Genomic DNA, 22,264 nt, shown 5'->3' on the forward strand with positions numbered 1-22,264 from the left:
CGGAATGAAGAAGAAACCGATGAGCAAGAAAGGTGAACAAAAATATGTTGTCATGTCTAAAAAATACAACATTCTTGTCCATGAAAAATAGTACTATTTCTGTTTGTAAGCTTCAATTTAAAAAGTTTGCAAAGCTGCCATTGAGCACAATGTATGAACAATAGCTCGTATCAAGTTAATATTGATTACTCCATTACTGTTCATTCTGATATTGTTACTTTTTACCTTTTCGATTTTCAGTATTATGAATTGAGATGATTCATTTGGATTGACATTAAAATCTGAAGTTGGACAAGCTCAGACCTCAGAGACCAGGCCCAAATTTGCAACTAGGACTTGGCGTTCAGGATGTGTTTTCTTTCCATTTTCCAAGTTGGAGGTCAGAAATCATGAGTTTGGAGTTTTAGTCGAACGCAGCATACATATTGCACAGATGAAGATTGAATGTGAAGGACTTTGACAATCATGTGGCTTTTGTGACATGGAATGATGTATAAAACTTACTGCAGAGCTTTACAGCTTTTTGGTAATGTCATCTTTTTACTGGATTTCATGAGGAGACCAGCTTCTTTATCATTACTAAAAATGGACAAGATGAAATAAATACGAATACAATTCAAAAAAGTGAGTGTGACAGATATTCTTCCATTATCAGTACTGTCTTTGTCCAATTCAGGGATGCTGGGACCAGAACCAACCTGTCAGCATGAGGAGCTAGGCAGAGGGCAACCCAGTGTCTATGTCAGTTAAGCAGTCACATAAAACCATGTTAAGGCTTAGCCTGGTCATGTCTGACGCCATTTCATAGGGGTCTTGAAGACCAGCTGTCATGTTATTGGTTTTCATGGCCAGTCTTGAAGGAGTCTGACCTGCAGTGAGCCTGAAGTTAGTTGCCAGATATATCTACATACAGTTGCTTTAACAGGAAGGTACAATGTTTCACAAGAGCCATAAACACATGGAATAAGTTACCAAGTAGTGTGATTTGATGTTATTTTAGAAGAATTAAGTGGATAGGACTGGTGAGCTTTGTTGGTCTGAATGGCTGCTTCTTGTCTAAATTGTTCTAATGTTCTAATATGGGCATACACTTTGATTCATGTATGAAAATTGATCTATAATTTGAAAAAGCAATATTTTGCATTGCAGTTCTTTTTGCCTGGCTGTATGTGGCAGTACTAGTTAAACTGACTGGCAAATGTGGCCCACATCCATACCTACAGCATATTATAATAATAGTAATAATTCATTTTATCTATCTATATATATATATACTGTATATACACACACCTATCTATCTATCTTTCTATCTATATATATATACATATACAGTATATATATATATATATATATATATATATATATATATATATTGTCACACGTGCGCATGGGAGGCAGTTAAGGGCTTGAGTAAGGGCAGTTCTGAGGTATTCCGGAATGTGGCAGAGTGCACTGACTCGTTTTTTCCATTGCTTGCAGACCATTCACGGGAGATTCCACCTGGCTCTCTTGAAGTCACTTCCGGGACCGAGCCTATGGAAGGAGACCTTGCTGGCTCCGGGCCCTGTGATATCACGTCTGGGCTCATACCAATGGCTGAAGACCATAATGAGCCCGACCCCTATGATCTCACTTCCTGTCTGCCCCTTTAAAAGCCAGCACCTTTTCCCTATTCCCTCAGTTCTGTTCTGGACTCAGTTTTGTGCACATCAGTGCTGTATTTATTTGTTTGACTTTGCAGCCAGGGTGGTTGCCCCAAACCTTTCCATGACTCTGTGTCAAGTTTCTGTATATATATATATTGTCAGGGATGCCAGGGGCCATCACCCGGCCGGGACGTCATGAGGGACTGGATGTGGGTCTGTGCCCACCCTGGATCACGTGGGGGTCGCCTTCCTGGTTGTTTTGGGGGCCACGGGTACAGGGCATGGAAGCTCCACCCTGTAGGGGCCCGTGGTCACCGCCAGGAGGCACCTCAATGCCTTGGGGAGGACAGCCGGCACTTCCGCCACGCTGGGGCGTGGCCAGAAGAGAAATGCCGGGAACACCTGGGGCTCATCCGGGGGACTCTATAAAAGGGCTCCAGGCGGTTCTGACACTCTCCCGTTGGCCACGCCCCAGAGTGGCGGAAGTGCCGGCTGTTCTCCCAGCAGCTCTCCGGGTGTCGTCCTAAGTCTTCCCCAACACGGAAGTGCTGGGGTACAGGTCCCAAGGCATTGGGGCCTCCTGGCAGTGACCACGGGCCCCTACAGGGTGGAGCTTCCATGCCCTGTACCCGTGGCCCCCAAAACAACCAGGAAGGCGACCGCCACGTGATCCAGGGTGGGCACAGACCCACATCCGGTCCCTCATGATCTCCCGGCCGGGTCATGGCCCCTGGCATCCCTGACAATATATATATATATATATATATCTATAATAATAAAAGGCAAAGCCCTCACTGACTGACTGACTCACTGACTGACTGACTGACTGACTGACTCATCACTAATTCTCCAACTTCCCATGAAGGTATAAAGCTGAAATTTGGCAGGCTTATTCCTTACAGCATACTTACAAAAGTTAAGCAGGTTTCATTTCGAAATTCTACACGTAACGGTCATAGCGGTCAATAACGGTTAACAAAGTCCGCCATGTTGAACTTTCTTATTTATGGCCCCATCTTCACGAAATTTGGTAGGCGGCTTCCATGCGCTAACCGAAACCGCTGTACTTACTTATTTCGATGGTATGACGCCACTGTCGGCCGCCATATTGAACTTTCCACCGTCACCAATTTTCAAAATTCCCGTGTAGGTAGAAGGCTGACCCCATCTTCACGAAATTTAGTAGGTGGCCTCCCTGCGCTAACCAAAACCGATGTACGTACTTATTTCGGTGGTATGACACCACTGTCGGCCGCCATATTGAATTTTCCAAACGTCAATAATTCTCCAACTTCCCATGTAGGTAGAAGGCTGAAATTTGGCAGGCCCATTCCTTACAGCTTACTTACAAAAGTTAAGCAGGTTTCATTTCGAAATTCTACGCGTAACGGTCATAACAGTCAACAAAGTCTGCCATGTTGAACTTTCTTATTTACGGCCAAATCTTCACGAAATTTGGTAGGTGGCTTCCCTGAGCTAACCGAAGCCAATGTATGTACTTATTTCGGTGGTATGACGCCACTGTCAGCCGCCATATTGAACTTTCCAACATCATTAATTCTCCAACTTCCCGTGTAGGTAGAAGGCTAAAATTTGGCAGGCTCATGCCTTACAGTTTACTTACAAAAGTTTAGCAGGTTTCATTTCGAAATTCTACGCGTAACGGTCATAACGGTCAACAACGTACGCCATGTTGAACTTTCTTATTTATGGCCCCATCTTCTCGAAATTTGGTAGGCGGCTTCCCTGAGCTAACCGAAACCAATGTACGTACTTATTTCAGTGGTATGATGCCACTGTCGGCCGCCATATTGAACTTTTCAACAGTCTTTGTTACTTATGGGCCCATCTTTAAGAAATTTGGTACACGGGTTCCCAACACTAATTGAATCCTGCTTACGTACATATATACGTCCATAGCCTGCAGCTCGGTCACCGTGTGAGGCGGCGTTGGGTCCCCCATCCCAACGCCTCCCACGTTGTTGGCTGCCTGCCTATATAAGGCCGTCCGTCGCTCCAGTCTCTACATTCCCTTCCTTGCTTCGCCACTGGATTCACGTCTCCCTACTGATAACTACAGCCTTTTTATTTAATCCACAGCTTTTTCCATCCGCTGTTTTATTGTTTGTTTATTACAATTATAGTTATTGTGTAGGTATTTTACACTTACTTTACATTGCTCAGGTACCTATTTCCTTTATCATTCCAACCCCCATTACCATGTCTATCGAGATGATCATATTGCATGGCCATATCAGGCTCACTCTTGATATCCGGAGGAACATTGTGTCTTATGTATTGAATGACTGGGACAGGTTCAAGGTGTGGACTGATGATGGTACAGGAGATAATTATACTACACAGGAGCACTAGAAGAGTGAAATGCTTAAGCCCTTCACCTATGGTTCTGCATGTGAGTTGATGGCTGCCACTGAATTGTTCGGTTGTTGCTTTCAAGTGTACCAAAATGGCCAAATATTTTCCACCATTTGACAACCGCCAATGCCTCTTAAACATCTTAGATTCACAGGTGATGATTTCAGTAGTGCACACTTTGATGTTTATGAATGTTTAAACTCTCAAAAGCTGGATGTGATTTTATCGATGAAACCGGTTGTGTGCTTACAACGCTTGACAGATGCCGAATGTCACTTCAACACAACAAATCCTGCAAATACTGTTGCAATTGAAACAAACCATGAAACTCAAACCGATTATGACAGCAGCAATCCAAGCTGTGAGATTTGAGACAAGATTACTGTTCACATGGCCAACTGTACGTTGCATCCTTAAGAGTAAGCACAGCGCACAGCTTGGTCATGTTACAACTGGAGGGCCGAACTGACAACATGGTATACAAAGAGATCCTTAACAAATAATTATTGGCATATTTTCCCTCGGTTTAAAGAGGTTTACTTTTCTTCTTAATAAAAATTTTAATGCAGTACTTCGCCGCTGCGAAGCGCGGGTATTTTGCTAGTATATATATATATATCCATCCATCCATTATCCAACCTGCTGTATCCTAACTACAGGGTCATGGGGGTCTGTTGGAACCAATCCCTGCCAACACAGGCCGCAAGGCAGGAAACAAACCCTGCCAGCCCAGATAGATAGATAGATAGATAGATAGATAGATAGATAGATAGATAGATAGATAGATAGATAGATAGATACTTTAATAATCCCAAGGGGAAATTCACAAAAAAAAAACATGGTTAGAGATGCCACAAAGTAGGTGGCAATGCCTTAACCGTATATATATGTTGTAAGGGCACTAGGACCTCTTCCATCCTTGTCAAGGGAGTGCTAACCTTCTCTCCTTTCATACAACACTATATATATATTATATATATATATATACCTTCACAGGTTCGTATTAAGAGATGTGGGAGTTTGTCATGATCCAACGCTGCGGTACAACTCAAATTCACTGGAAAACTTGGCACACTCCCATATCTATAGCACAGCGTTCTTAAAAAGTAAAAAAAGTTGACCAGTACACCCACATTGGCATGGCGGAAGTACATTGCAGTTTTAATGCTTTATCCGTCCTTGTCCCAAATTGCTCAAAATAAAAGTGGCAACAGAACTCACTTCTTCATGGTGCCCATTCAACATTGCAGTTTGCCATGTTTTGTAGATGGAGCATGCCAAGTTTGCTAGTGAATTTGATTAGTGTATCCCTGTTGGTTCAGGCAAAATCCAACTACAATTTAACAAAAGTGTGCCTCTAGTCACAAACATGTAAAAATATCAGTGGTCCACCCTTCACTGCAGTGGGGTTAAACATCAGAGTTCGCTCTGTCCTATGCTGCTGATGTGGGTGTGCCCGTCACAATATGTAATGTTTCTTTTTCAAATTATTACTATATTTAAAACATACAAATTCATGCATAATTTAAATTGCTGTCATAAAATTAGTATCTGGCTTGCATTAGATTTTTGAATAAGTCTCTATATGTGAGCAGATATGTTGCTGTGATAAGGTAGGCTCCAAATTTAGTTGTTGTGGATAAGCAGCTAAGTTTATTCTCAGGCTCTGCAGCAAGGCGTGAACAGGTTGCAGTACAAGAATATACATTAATATGTTGCAGTAGATGAGTTAGTTCACAAGAAGTAATACATTTCAGCTCTTTAAACACCAATAGAATATCCTGTTAATCCAGTCAGAGTCTGTATTCTGTAAGGATGTAAAAGCTCTGTTATGTTTCTATAGACAATTGTGCATTTCTGGATAATTCCTTTGTTGTTCCACATCCATAGAATATGTCAAAACTGTAAGTGTAGTTGATGTTTTCTTAACAGCTTTATATCAGGATGCAGTATCTCTAGTGGTCACCTTTCTTCTTCAAAGGTAAAATTGTAGATACTAACAAAGAGTAAAAAATCGACTGCTAGGGATTGATCTGATAGCTACAAAGAGTTTTGTTCTTTTGCAAGGTGTACAAAATTGGACTGCTAGGGATTGATCAGATAGCTTCTAAGTGTTTTGTTCTTTCTTACCTTAGTTAAATATTAATTAATTGACAAAATATATGTGTTAATGCAGTTAGACACATCATCAGTGATTTACCTGGGTTCATAAGGTGTTTTGTGTATTTTGACATCACACACCCTCGCCTTAGCTTTTGTCTAAGTAGTAACTGCTTCTAAAAAAGTTACTAGCTTTCCTCTCTTATGCCTCCATGAAAACTCTGGTGGCTTCTTCCTTGGGTGCACCTGTAATGACCTGGAGACTTAATACCTTACAGGGGTATCTACACAAGAGAAACCCCTGCAGGCTCTGTACGTGTCACCTTTCCTGTTACATTTTTCTAACAATCCCTAGTACATTTTCCTTTTCTCCTTAAAGGCCTTCTTCATTTTGCCAGAGAACTAACAAAACCAGCTACCTTATTGCTTCTTATAGCAGGATTATGCCTGACCTGAACTTGGTACTGGCGGTACATTCTGGAAACTTCTGCTGCCTACCAAGGTCAGCTCTCAATTGCCAGTCTCATGCTCTCCTGGAAAGCCCTGCCATTTTCTTTGACTGTGGTTATGGCTCATCACCAGCCCTGACAAAGTTTACGTATGGTTGCACTGCATGGTGGTGCTGAAGAAATTTCCCTCAGCACCTTGTTGGGCTACTGGCAATAGCGTCTTTCCCCTAGTACAGTGGGACGGCAGCTGCGAACATGCTCATCGCTTTCCCTCTTACTACACAGTGGCCACGGTGGTGAGATTAAATTGAGTGTGGAGGATGTCATAGCCAGATCCTACCAGGAAAAGGTTTGAATAGGCTCGGCCTTCTACAGCTTGGATCATGATCTAGTTCCCATGTAGTCCATGTGCCTTGCTAATTCATCCCATCTGCTCTATTCAAGTGCATGTCCAACATCTTAGTTCTCACCTCCAGCTGGACCAGTTGGTGCCATTCTCTCTCTGGGGCTTTCTGAAGGCATGTAGTCTTAACACTAGCCAGATATACTCTCCCTGACACTACACTTCCACTAGTGTACTATGGCACAGTTGTGCTTCTGCCTGCTCCACTGCTCTTGCTGACCTCCACTTCCTCCAGGATCTCACCTCAACACCAGCCTGAGAGACCTCTGTGTCAGTAGACTCCCTGTATTGCATTGCTTCCCTGATGAACCATGAATTCCTCATTCAGAATGCTGCTTGAGTTTGCCTACATGTACAGAATGATGCTGTTTCAGCTGCGAGGGAGACCCAGCTATCTGTGATGGTGCTGACTGATATTCCTCTCAAAACTCTTAACCATTACTTTTTATTGAAAAATTTAATAGAAAAAAGTGAGATAACCTAGCATTTAATTATAACATGCTTTTGATTATAAATATTCACTTACATTAGAACCATCATGTAAAGGCAAAGTTTGCAAAATTGGTACTAGTCTATCTAGAATAATTTGTACACACTAGTGTTCCTTCTTTTCCAATGAAATGTTTTGACTTTTCTGCTTTGGCAATACACATTATACATTTTTCCCTGGAATTACAAATTACAAATAGAAAAGAGGCAGTGAGTTATGAATATTTAATTTGTGCCATTTACACTATTTCAACATTTTGCGTGGGTTGGTTTCCCTTCTAAAAACTGATACTGCTGAGCAATATGCTGACAAAACCACTAGTTCTGACACATTTGGGATTAACACCATACGTAGCTACAGTTGTTGATAAAACAGTAATGGAAAGAATCAGTCAGGTCCACCCTCTCTTGCTGCTACATCCTAGTCATATGCTTTACATGGAAAACACTTGTCCAAAATAAATTCAGCAGACTGAAAAAATATCAGTTTCGTCACCCGCTGTGATATATGTGAAATTTCAGCTTGTGACCAGCCAACAAAATGCAAAATATAAATTCAGACTTAATGAAGAGCTGATGCCCTTAGATAGAGTTGCACTTGTTCCATAAGATTTCACATTTGATTATTGTAAATGATTGCATGCAGTGTGAGTTTAATTAGTTTAATGTGACTTGGAAGCATAATGTATTTGTATGTGTTTTTATCATCAACCAACCTGAAAATTTAAGATGCAGACATGTTGTTAGACGCAGTGCCGTCCCAATTCAACTGCCAAATGTCTGCATTCCTTGGACTAAATGAGATAGTGATCCTGTTATTGCTTTTATAGTCTTGGACAGGTTTCTTGTTAATGTTTCTTTACTATTTGATCTAAAACTTCTCAGAATCTCTTTTCCTCGGTGCTTGTTTCCCTTCTTTCTAAACCTCTTTTTATAAAGAGCATATCAGTTTTTCTTCATCTGATTTCCTATTTTGTGCAGAATCCTAACACTGATGAAAAAGATGATAACTCTCCTCCCAATACTACCCTGATATGTGACTCATTTTTAAATATGCTCCTTCTGTCTGTCTGTCTGGAATCAGGAATTTACAGCTTGTGTTCTTCAATCATTTAACATATGCTGACCCAATCAAGACAGTAAGGGTTTTGAATGAAAATTACCAGGACACAGGACATAGGTAGGAATGAGCCAAGTTTAGTATCACATATCAAGCCAATCAGTAGTCTAAACTATAAATTCCAAACTAAAGCTTGAAGTATTTAATAACAAAACTGAAGTTCCTAACCTTAAGAAATATATCAAAAATATTTGTGCACTAATATAAATTGAGTTCCTTGAGATTCACTGTATGCTTTTTAAATTAGTTTTGAGAGTTCTGTGCAGTGAGAATGATCTTACTTTTGCTTTGCTGGATTTCTGAATTCTGGATTTGTATTGAGGCTTGGTTGCTGTGGATTATCCTTTAGGGAAATCCTTTTTCTTTTTGTTTTTTTAGTATTTTGTCATTTTTCTATTTTTCCCCTAATAAATCCTTATTTTAATGAAGATTCTATGCTGCTTTGCATTTTACCAGCCGTGGGTTTATGGTTATCCCCACTCTTGTGGAGCATTTTTGGTATATTTTGGGACATTTCCATATATTTTGAACTTTAAAAGCCTGTTCCCATATTTTTGGGTACTAGGCAGCCCTGAAGCCTGCTTGTGGAGTTGGCAAGTAAGTCTGCCTTTGGTGAAGCCTTATATGGGTTGACTAGTGAGGGATCTGGCCTGTTTTTTAGGGGTGTTTATCAAGGCTTCAACACCTTTTTATCATATTCCTGACACCAATTTGCAACATCCAGTACTTTTCTATTAGTTTGTGAAACTACACTGGTGAGATGAGCTTCTCTTTGTGGGGACATCTTGAATGTGCACAAATACAAGGCATACATACTTTCTACCTGATACTTCTTTCATAGGAAAGTACTTTCTTTCAATCTATAATTGTACTCTCAAACTACACTCTACAATGTTCATATCACATGAAGTCCCTTGTTAGCCAATGAATGAGCAGTTAATGGGCAAAACTCCTGTTCAATGAATGAGGGTGGAGGCAAGATTTCAATACAAAAGCTCAATGCTGTTTGTCTCTTGTAGACGTTTATAAGAACAGGTCCACTTGACATGTTAATGTTGTAGATCACATTTGGCTTGGACATACTGGTACTGAGGCCAATCATTTTTGCAAAATTTCTTAGGCAGTTACATTTCTTCTGCAGTTGGCCAGCAACTGGTCAGCAAGAAATAAATAAATGTCATTAGCAACATCAAGATGTTTAAGATACGAGAATAGATTCCACTGTATATTTCTCGACCTACTGCTGCATGTTGTGATTTAGAGTCCCAAACGCAGCAATAAAGGTAGTGTGGTCTCTTACAGTGAACATAAAAGGCAGGGCCTAACCAGCCTGCCTGATGAGACCCAAAAAAAACAAAAATAGAAAATTCAAAGAAAATAACAATACTTACAAATGCAAGTGCAAGGATCTCCTGATCTGGGTGTACTAAGCTGCAATCTTAAATAGCCAGAGAATGAGAGCTCAGTAGGAGTGATATCAGGGTGGCCCGACTCCCGGGGCTCCACCCAGAAAGCACAAGGAACATCAGGATATTTAAAGGAATGATACATAATTACAAACATCACAGAAAATATAAAAAAATACAACAAAAATAATAACAAAATACATAAATACACATTATTTATTAATAAATTCAACATAACTAAGAAATACCCATTAAAAATGCCCAATGGAAGAAATATGAATAAATAACAATGTTGTAGCATCAATATCAGCTTTGTAGCATCAATACCAGCAGCTTTCCAATAATTTGTGGCATTGGTTGAATACTTGACTTTAGGTACCTTACCTCATGCCAATAATTAGCAGATTCTCTGCTGGAGGTACATCAGCAGTGATAGCAGGCACAAGACTACCTGCAAATGTTATACAGTGGTAGAAATTAACATATTAATTAAAGAAAGAAACTTATCCTCTGCTAGCTTGAGTTTGATAAACCCTCTTGAAGTCAGAAACCTGGCAGGAGAAAACTTGTCCATCGTGTCTTTAATTATCTCTTCTGCAAATGCCGAAGAGGATGCATTCATCACAGCAGTCTGTCACAGAATGATGGATCATAAGTAAGGACAGAGGTCCATTTTATAAACAAGTAACTTTGCACGTAAGTGCTGAAATAATACTTACATATCATACTCTGATAGGCTAAATGACATGAGGTGCTTAAGTGTAGAGCACAACCAGCCTAAAATAAGTCTTTCTCCATCTTATTGTTTACTTGACCATTCAGCATTCTCTTATTGACATTTCTAAAACAAATCCTTATACATTTCACTGTGTTCTGCATACCAAAATACTTAACTACTGTAACCTTTTAATATTAAAAATATACCAAAACACTTTATGTACAGTAACGATATTGTTCCTAAATGACAAAGTCAGTTAGTCTAATTTTTCTTCCACACTCCCCCCTTTGGGACTTCTAGAATTCCCACTAAAACTGTAAAATCTGTTTTCCTACTTTAACTCTAACTATGTATGTGTCAAAGACCAAATATATCCTTCCTTTGAGGCTGTAAAGAAGTAAAAGATCTCTGACTAGCCATATTTGGAGAAAAACAGAAGTCAGTGTAAAACATTAATATGCTAAGATAATCATATAAATCAATCACATAAATCGATAAAATTAATAACAGTGAATATAGAAAATCAAAGTCAAAGAATAGCATTATCCGATTCCTTTTTCTTCATCTGAATATAAAATGTAACTGTAATTCAGCTCTCAACTCCAAAAAAATCTACACAGACACACAGACACACACAGAACATACAACCTCTACAGAGAAACACAAGCCTTACTAATCTATACTAACAACAAAAATCTTACCTTTTAATCTAAGTCCTATTCTTTTTCTTAGTAGTTACATTTTCCACATACTGCATAAATTCACTCTTCAATTACTATACAATTATCATATTCTACTTTTAACCCTGTTGTACTTATGGGATTCTTAAAAGCGTTACAACCTCTTAATGCATGTAATGTGGGATTTAGCAGTAACACAGAGTAACACTGCCAGTCATCCCTCTGTGCGCATGAAGCGTTTTTCCCTTGTAGCAGTAACACTGAGAGTAGCACTCATCAGACCCTATTCTAATCACCAATTATACCCACCTGGCTGATTGTTCATGCTCAGTTATTAAAACATTAGCAGACACATTGATCATAGAAGTGTATAATTTAGAGATATCATTTCAGAGGCACTTACTCATCTCATAAACTGTGCTTAGTTTGCCTTCAGTAACTGCAATTTGAGCCTCATGTGCAACAATTTCCAGAAAAAAAACATGTTTCTTGAGTCTTTCTTGACCTCCTTCCTTAGTGTTTGTACTGTAGATTTAGTTCTGCGTAGTCTTCTCACTCAGACTTTCAGATGACAGCCATTATTTGGTCTTTTTTTTTTCTTGCTACCCAGAACTTTCTCGGTAGTTGCATTCTAGGTAGACATAATGATATTTCATCATATTTGTGATGTCCCTTGTAGTTTATTAGCTTTGTTGTGATCTACTATTGAAACAGCACTGAAGTGATTAAGTAACTCCAAAACAAATTCTTTCAAATTTCATTCTCTCAAAATTAAGTTGTTTGTGGTGACAATTTAGCTGAGCAAACCTGCAAAATTTGAAGATGGTCACTAGACAATGTCAGCTCCTTGGTATATTCTAACATCCTTTAGTGGTCTGCGCCACTTGTTATTGAAGATAATGTGATTTAATTTAATTGGTTGTATTCCCACCAAGTGATATCCAGGTTGGTTAATTAATGTTCTTTGAGGAAAGGGGACAAATACAATAACACCATTTTGGCTCATACAGAAGTCAATAAGACATTCAGCACATTCATTGTGTATCCCATATCCATAAATACCTACTGTTTGCCCATAATCCATGTTTTTACTGCTTATTTTCACATTCATATCCTCCATAATAAAAGTGAGATAATTCAGAATAATTTGAATTCCCTAACTTATTCCTCTTCTTTATTAATTGGGGCATAACATTGTAAAATGGCAAGCTCTCCTAAGTTCATGAATTTAATAGTCTTGTTTTCTTGTTCATATGGGTAGACACAACAGTGGCAGACCTGCTGACATTGTACTGGGAAGCAGTGATTAAACCAGAGCTAAATCCTTGATTTATTGCTCAGTCTAGCAAACTGAGCTGTCCAACTCCAAAAACACCCGTCTTTAAGAGGTGGTGAATGACAGAATGAGAGAGTTCTGCTCTACACTAATGGAGTGAGTCATTGATAACTTGGAAGGACATTGTAGTGAAGCAAAGAACTGAGACAAATTGAAAGGAGCCAGTGGAGGTGGTCTGGGGATCTGCTGAGTAAGCCAATGATATACCTGCTGGGAGAAACCCACAAGATGCCAGAGGAATTATTTTACTCTTCTAGCCAAGAAGCAACGGGGTACTGCCTATGAGCAGATGGAGACGATTCTGGAGATAGGAAAGTCTAGTCTATTCCCCCTCAGCATGTTAATACTGCGACACTCACCAAGACAAAGAGAATTGAAATTAAATGATATGATGTGCTACGCTATTTACTGTATTCCAGCAGACATTTAAATTTAAGCCCAGCCTTTCATTATTTTAGGGAAATTTTTATTATGGTTATTCAGTAAAAATGAAATAAATACAGAATCAAAATATAGAAAGATGGAATAAAAACACAAATTCAACTTATACATTTTTGGTATGTGGGCATTTTTTTCAACATGCTGGGATATTACAATGTTGGAAATGCATCTTGATTTTATTGATTTATGCAAAGTGTATAAAAAATAAACCTTTTTTGTTATGGTGGTTTATGGTAATCTCCGTACTATTACTGCTTTTAAGTTAATGCTACCTACTGATAAAACAGTTTTCCAACTGCTATATTAACCTTACAAATAATTGAATGTTTTATAAAATACTTTTATTTCAGCAAATTTGGGATTTGAGATCTTCCATTTGTATAATGAGGGGTTATAGAACTGAATAAAATAATGGAAGACGCTGGCAGAACACTGATCTATGTACTACAAAGGACATTGCTAACTGGATGAATGTTGTCCAAAGATTAGACACATTCCCTAAACTATGTTTTCTCAACATTTGTGAACTTTTACAAAATTATTGTTATTCAAAAACTGATAACAAATGAAAAGATTCCTTCCTTTAAAATCAAAAATGTCTTTGTTATTACATTATATCTGGAATGAATTATAAAGAAAAATGGCAAGGAGCGATGCCATCCAAAGCTTTTGGGAATAGCCTATCACAGCTCCACAAAACAAATGCATATTTACCATTTATTAGTTTCTAAAAAATAACATTACGTTTATATGATGTTATTCTATTGATTAATTGCTCCCTGAGTCATGCAGGTGTATCAGTAGACCATCTTCCAGGCTCTGATGAGGTAAGCCATTTTACCTCAGCGTAAGAAGGGACATTGGCGCTGACTATATCTTCTTTTTCTCCCATAGCACACGAGAGGCCAAACAGGGAGGAAGCATAACCCTGGCCCACAATGCCACAAGATGGCTCCATCTCTTCTGGCGCAGACTCCATAAAAGCGATTTGGTCCTGGAAGGTGGCATTGCATTTAAACCTAGCACTTGACAAGGGCAGAGCTACTGTGATTTTGTTTAAACTAATTTGGAAGGCTGTTTAAAAATTCTTTCTTTCTTTATTTATTTATTTATTATAAATCAGAAAGGCAGTGTTTTCTGCATCAGATGGGGTCTGATACCTCAATATTTGTCCAGCATATGTTGATCAGTTACCACATGGAAGTTAATTTAGTCCCAGTTGTCAACGCTGAACAATGTAACCCCAGTTACACACAGAGAACAATCAAGACAAACTATCACAGTTTGCTAGCAGTACTGCTCCTGTCATAATCACTTCCAAAATTACTAGAATCTGTTATTTTATAGCAATTGTGCTATGGAATATGATTAATAACTCCTTTTCAAGTCACCATTTTATTAAATAATGTTATTGTCATTTTGCATTTATTTCCTCTGGTATTTTCATTCAAGCTGTCAGTCATATAATTTTCATCTGTTTAAAATGTGAAATCATCATGAACAAACTACACAATATAATTTTTTGATAAAATAAATAAGTCAATCAACATTTTCTGGAATTGGGGAAAAGATATTTAGTGTCTTGTGTTTTGGTTTTGTTGGTTTAAGCCTTTTCCTTTTTGTTACTTAATCTCTACTTGTTTCTTTAACTACTGTTTTGTTTAGCCCTTTAAAACATTTACCATCCTGGCCACAATAGCTCCTTTCAGTGTCCCTGACTCATCTGGCAGTTTAACGTAACATACAGAAAAAGACTAATCGTTAAAATCCAACAGCTTTGATAAGTAGAGGTTTTCGTAAAAGGCACTGTTAGATTTCAGCCACGAGTCTGGAATTCAGTTTCTTGTTTTATAGCTTTTTTGTTCATTTTTGAATCTTTGACTTGTTACTTGTTTATTATTTGCTGTATTCCAAATCTGTGGTTGGCTGGCACCCTGCCCGGGGTTTGTTTCCTGCCTTGCGCCCTGTGTTGGCTGGAATTGGCTCCAGCAGACCCCCGTGACCCTATAGTTAGGATATAGCGGGTTGGATAATGGATGGATGGATGTATTCCAAATGTTGGTGCTTATGTGCCTTGTGTTTTGTGGTTGTTCCCCAAGAAGTGGGGCCACCCACCCATTATCACAGTCCTATAAAGACAAGAGCAACCCACAGTTGTATCAAATTCCTGTAATTACAATGAGAGGACCATGGCACACACAAGAACCTCTTAACTTTAGAAACAGTTTAATACAATAGGTTTGGAGGTAACCTTAGCCCTAATTTGATCCCCTTTTCTGATGGTGAATTTTGTAGACCAGGGGCCTCATGTATAAACGGTGCATATGCACAGAAATGTTGCGTAAGAACGTTTCCACGTTCAAATCACGATGTATAAAACCTAAACTTGGAGTAAAGCCACGCACATTTCCACAGTACCTCATACCCTGTCATACGCAAGTTCTCCGCTTGGTTTTGCAGACTGGCGCCACCCAGCGTCAAAGCAGTGCTACTGTTCCTGTGTGGTTACCCTTTCTTTCTTAGATCCACATTCCTGACGCGGCTTTATAAATACACTGAAACTAACTGCATATTGTTTATTAGTGTAACGCATCTGATTGTAATTAACCTGTAACAATATAATGGTTCAGGGAATAGCCATAGTATTCTAAATACCATAACTGCTTTAGCGTTGTTATTGTCACTGCACCTTCTTTTCTTCTTTCAGCTGCACCCGTTAAAGGTTGCCACAGGAGATCATCTTTTTCCATATAACTCTCACTGCACCACTCAGAGTATTTATATCACTGTATCTGAGTGGGGAATCACAGCAGCAGCTGATCGGAAAGAGAATTATCGGGATACAGTATCAAGCACACTCTGCCTCAGCCATGGCAAAACGCTTCAGAGACTTTCCTGTACGGACCTCGCAGTTCAGAAACAGTTTCATCCCAAGAACTTTAAACATACTCCATCAGTCCATCAAGTGCTCCTTGGAGAACTGTTTGTACTTATAAGTACAATCACCCCACTGTAAACTTGCACTACAGTTATAATATTGCATAACCTGCGCCACTTTATAAAGCGCGTATTTACATATGATGACAATATCATTTTTAAAATGAAATGAAGCAAAATATGTTGGTCATATTATACAGATAAAACTAATTTAATTTAAATAATCTGTATTGTTAATAATTAAACATGTGAGGACACGGTGCCGCAGCACTAGCAAGTTCACAGATTGATCCTACTTCGTGCTGTATCTGTTTTTGCTGGGCTGGCGCGACACTGGAAGGATAGATGGATAGAATAATTAAACACATAATATGAAGATATTTCAATGTTCCTTAAAAGTTTTGAAGAAGCGTCATTGTAAGCTTACAGATGGCATAACGTCTATTACAGAGCTGATTGTGTGGCGATTGGGTATTTGGACTAAGAAAAGTAAGGACAGGAATTGGAGGTTAGTACGTTTGAAAGAGACAGTACTGCGACAATAAATTATTTCATTGAAGGTCGTGCATGGCGCAGCAGCATCTTGTGTGAGACATGAAAAATCACTGAGCCACCGTGTCCCCATGTTTAATAACATGCTTTCATTCCAATCATCATGAAAATGATATCACCTATACATCTCAGTATTTTAATTGTTCAGAGAGCTGTAATATCACAAATGTAATGGATTCTGTGTCCTGTCAGAGAAAGAAAAAGAAAAGAAACACGCACAGTAGTGATTCACACACATAGAGCACATTGAAGATCGAATACAAAACAAAGCATTTAACGTGCTACTTTAGTTACGATGGGATTTGAGAAACTAGTAAATTAAATGATTTTAAGATGAAGTTTATGATGTTCTACTTTAATGACAAAATAAACTACATGAAAGTGGAAATTTCGAGATTAAAGTTGACTTTTTGTGCTTTTTTCCCACTGTGTGCCTTTTTTTTTGTCTGTATCCTAATGAGTTTACATATGACACTCAGATGGTGGGCTACAACTCGCCTTTTCATGGCGACTTGTGACTTCTTTTTTATTACAGGCACTGTGTGACTTTGTGAACTTGAGCTTTCAAGTTTCTCCAACACGCTATGTCACTCATCAACTTCTTTTTGTTGATTATACCACTGTTTAAATCAACAAATAGCATGTTTTTCCTTTGCCTCCACTTGGTATTTGCTGAAATTCTTCTATTTTCCCATTGTCTTTTCACAGAACGCTGAGCTTAAGGGCTATTTATATTAATTTGCATATTCAAAGAGGCGTAATTCTGGGTGGAATTGGGGCGGGACATCAGGCGCGTGCACGTGCGTTACTTTTCACGTTGACTGGGATTTATGGAACGGAAGAATGTGGAAGTTGGAGTATGCACAGATTCCTGCATCTGGATTTTTCTGTACATAAGCACATTTCGGCGTTTGTGCTTACATCATGTTATAGTGCAAATTCTACGCACGGCATTATGCATGAGGCCCCAGGAAAGTGAAAATAACCACCCACACTAGATTAACACAATAAAATATGCAGTGTGCATAACCACTTCTGTAATAGAACTGGCCTAGTGAGGACACAAAGGAAACAGTAAAAAAAATAACACCTAATTACAGACAGTACATGAATATATCTAGCACGTATGCATATAAACATCTATATTCTAGACAGACACAGAATAAACAGACCTCCAGTCCCTTTTTTAAACTAGTATCCTTATCTCTGTGCATTTTCTAAACGATACAACCAAACTAGTAAATCCACAATTAATTCCAGTTTATAGGAAAAATTAAATAACTGGTGTGCTTTCCCATTGAGCTATAAAGAGTGTTCTCAAAGGTTCGGACCTGAATCCTGTCCTTTAAGCCATGGAAAGCCTCACATGGATGTCATAGCATAAAGCGTCCCTCACTCTGTAGTGGAGGACACAAGCTTCAATAGTAAAAATATAGTGCCACACAAATGGTTGTCCTCCGATGGGACACCAAAACACTTTCAATAGCTTGCACACAAAGCAATTCAAACACATCAGAATCTCGTGCTTTTTTGGAGCACCCCGTGAACTTCCTCTCCAGATCTCCCCTTCTTTCCAAAACCATGCCTCTTTATTGCAGAAGATGCATTCCCTTTTATCACAGAACAGCACATTATACAAGGACCCACAGGCACAGCTTGACTCCTCTCTCCCTTTAAAGTGATATTCACCAAATATTTCATTCACAGGATATACATTTTCTAGAAAAACAAGGTAGAAGAAACAGAGTGAACATAATATGTAGGACCTGCTACACAGTCCCTTGTGGTTCATTTGAATGCACTTGAGAGCTGATGAGTGTTTCTTTTAGATTCTATCTGAGCTTTTGTGATTTATTCGATTTTCTGATGTTTTTGCTGTTCTTGACCACTCTTTGCATTTCAGCTCAATTCTCTTTGCCTTTTTCAGGCAATTGCTTTTTTGCCTTTTGTGCTTGACTGAGCTTCTTGTTGTTACAGAACATTTTTGTAATAAATACATCTTTTTATTTATAAAGATTCTGTGTGCCCTTGTCACTGGCTGGGTTTTGATGGGTTTCTCCTCTAATGGGCAATTTTGAAAGATTTTGGAAACTGAAGTTTCATAACAGGTACAATGTGAAAGGTCTTTAAAGGAATACTCCATCCAAAAACATTTTTTTATATGTTACTTACCCCATGTGATTTGTAGTTAATGGAAAACGGAGATAACAATGTTTCTGATAGAATGGGAGCCTAAGGTGATCAAAGGTGGGCAACAGCAAACAATATCAATATCAAAAATATCTGAAAAAATCTCATATTACTTGAGCCACAAATTCATCATGTCAAGGCATTCAGTAGTATGCTCACAATGTGCAAAACACATGAAGTTTTTGCTAAAATATTGCTAAAAAATAGCTCAGAAAATGCAAGTAGTCCACAAACAGAAAGTCTGTTCACACACGATTTCAGTTTTAAATTGAAGACAGGACACTTGACCAATGAATGAGAAGGAACGGCAGTTCTAAAAACCACAAAGGGTAAGTAACAACTAATCAAAATATAATTTTTGATTGGAGTATTCCTTTAAACCACCACTTGCTTCCCTGTATTGCAAGAAGGTTTCTCACATTTTGTTTGACAAGGTGCTATACAGATTCTGATATACAATATAAATATTAACATCCAATAATCCATCCAATCCATCCAAACTGTTATTATTGGGGAAGTGCAGCCTATTCTGGTAGCACTTGGAACAAAGTAAAGACCAACCCCAGATAGGATGCTATTATATTGGATTAAGTCTCACATACACTAACACTAATCCATGTCTTTGCAATGTGCAACAACACCCAAGCACTCAGAGAAAAATTTATAGAGATACAGAGGAAGCATGAACACTCCACATAGATAGTGACATGGCTGAGATTAAGACCTTGTCTTCTAGATCTGTGATGTCACCATGTAACTCTCATTTACATGTACAGTAATGCCTTGATTTAAAAATTCTCAGAGAACAAAGCTCCTTTTTATAATGAAGTTGTGATAAGCTCTTCTCCCTTGGTCAAACCCATTAGCCACTAGCAAGTCTCTTTAAGGATCCAGCTGGAATCGGTTCAATAGGGAAGGTGCGGCAGACCTAGTTACTTCTAACCCCAAGTGAGGTGTGACGCAGAGCCAACAGCGTGACTGTCTAGACAGTGAAAGGCACATGAAAGAGTGGAGAGCCTCATGGAAGGGGTCATGGAAGATCAGGGCTGCTGCAGCAGCAACAGCTGAGGATGGAGATGGCAGTTTTGGCCACTGAATAAAGAACATCCTTTTATATACCATCTACTCCCATTGTTGTCAGAAGTGCTAGTTCATTCCTCCATCTTTCACCCCAGGGTTATTAGGACACATGTCCATATTCCTCCTATGGTGCACCTACCTCTGTTAAAGAAGTGTCTTATAACCAACTGGAACACATCTACATTTTAACTAAAGTATTACTAAATTATTTTAGAGCAAAGCTATGTTCTTTGTGAAAGCTTATGGAAGAGTCACAAGAGACTAGAGCTCAAGAAAATAAAGTCTGAATTAGCGTAAGCCACACTATTTCAGAAATGTAATGATTTACTTCATGAGGTAGAAGTACATAATAAACAAGAATAGTTGTGTCACATATTTGAAACATTATTATATTCATGATCAACAACCTTGAAATAATATAAAATAACACTCCACATTCCTATATTAAAGATCCCCATTTTTTCAAAGTTTTATGGAAAAGAGTAACTTTGACCCCTAGTATGCCATTAGAAGGGGTGAACCCGTGGGGTCGATTGATGTGGCATGCACAACTTTAAGTCCTTCTGATCATTTTGTTGATCTCACCTACTGGTTTACTCTTTATCATAAGCATGTAATTTCCTGTGCAAATAATGTCCAAAAATAGCCAAAAACAAGTGTCTTTGAGTGTTGAAAGCCCCCAACCATGGCATCTTACTTACATTTTCTCATAATGGTGAGTCAGGAGGCACCCGACAAAAAATAAACTGAAGTGATTTCAAAGCATTCATAAGTAATTCTTATGAACACAAAAGCATATTATTTAGAGAAAACACTTGGGATTATGAATTACACTTTCATTTGACTTATTTTGGCTAGCATTTTGATTCTGGTAACAATCTAAGATACTAATGTAATGTACAGATTCTTGCTTTGATTTTGACTACTCATTTGCTCATATGTCTCTCTCCTCAAAATAACATTCAGTCTAATTGCACATTTCATCTGAGTTGGTTTCTCATTCACTTCTTTAGATGAAAAAGAAGCTAAAAGAAGCAAGGAAGGCCTGAAGTCAGTTTTCCTTTCTCAAAACCTTTTATGGCAGAAGAGTTACTGTCTGACTGGTAAACCTCTAAATTGTCACCATAAAAACATTATTGAAAAAGTGATCTCTGTTATCAGAATAAGTCCTTAAATTAATGCATGTTAACTTACTGATCAGCAAAATTAAGTGTTGAAAATAAGAAATTAAACTGTAAAGGAGGACTAAAATACTCTTTCCTTGTTGAAATGGCAAAGAATATAATACAGTAAAGCAGTTAAAGGTTGGCAAAGTATAGCTAATAACTGGCAGTGGATTGCATTAGATAAATGAATTAGTCTTCAAAAGACAGCCATGATGACAAAATAAAGTGCTCACACTAGACACAGGGGTTAACTTAAAAACAGTACATCTCACATAAGTCATAGCTCATAACCTCTGGATGTAGTGGTGAAATAAAAAATGCAGAGTTGGAAAATAACAACAGTCCAAAACCAAAATAGTAAGCATATGCTAGCCGCTAAAGAACAATTTCTTCTTCTCTGGGCTCAATTGTTTAGATCCAATGACTGTAACCCAAATCAATATGCAAATGAAAACAAGAAATATGCCTTTCATCCAAAATGTACAAGGGCACTATAAAACAGTCTATAAAGCCATGAATGCTTAAATAGCAATTCAGTAGAAACAAACAACACTTCTATTGTTCTGTGTCACAAAACAGGCCACAATTGCTTCATTGTTTAGATTTTACATGGTCATCTGAATCTGCATTTTGTTCATTACAAACAATTTTATTTTCTCTTTTTTAAATCATGCTACTCTATATAAAATGTTTCTATGCGTGTGTGTATGTGTGTTAGCATCCATCCATCCCTTTACTGAATATGATTAACTCAATATATTGTATTTGAATATATATGTCCACATACATCTATAGCGATAAAGCCTAAATGTCAGAAACAAAGTTCTGATAAATATTTAAAATTTATACTGTAGCACTCTGCCAGTCATCATTTTGGAAATGTAATGCTGTCTAATTTTCATTCAGAATTTCATACAAACTAAAGAAAGAAAGAAGGGACTGTGTTGTGAAAAAGGAATAGAGTCGCTTGTTGCATAGTAACGGATAGGCACAGTTAAAAATGTGGAATGCGTAAAATTCCATCAGGTCTAGCTGGGATCTCATTGCCACATCCAAGTACACTCTACATAGAGGACTGAAACATGGAAGCTTCGGTGCTATTGCTATTAGTGATTATTATTGTCATTAACTTAATGTACTAATTGGGGCAATCTGTTTTAAAGATAAATATCACA

The 22,264-nt window shown here is 38.2% G+C and overlaps 1 non-coding gene across 1 annotated transcript; it reads right to left on the reverse strand.

Moving 5' to 3' along the window:
* Nucleotides 1-4,852: 4,852 nt before the first annotated feature.
* On the reverse strand, nt 4,853-4,982 carry LOC120520180. The gene has a single exon (XR_005631784.1). It is a non-coding gene; the product is annotated as a U6atac minor spliceosomal RNA (small nuclear RNA).
* Nucleotides 4,983-22,264: the final 17,282 nt, after the last annotated feature.

The sequence above is a fragment of the Polypterus senegalus genome, chromosome 1 (genome assembly GCF_016835505.1).
Source record: "Polypterus senegalus isolate Bchr_013 chromosome 1, ASM1683550v1, whole genome shotgun sequence".
Taxonomy (NCBI): Eukaryota; Metazoa; Chordata; class Cladistia; order Polypteriformes; family Polypteridae; genus Polypterus; species Polypterus senegalus.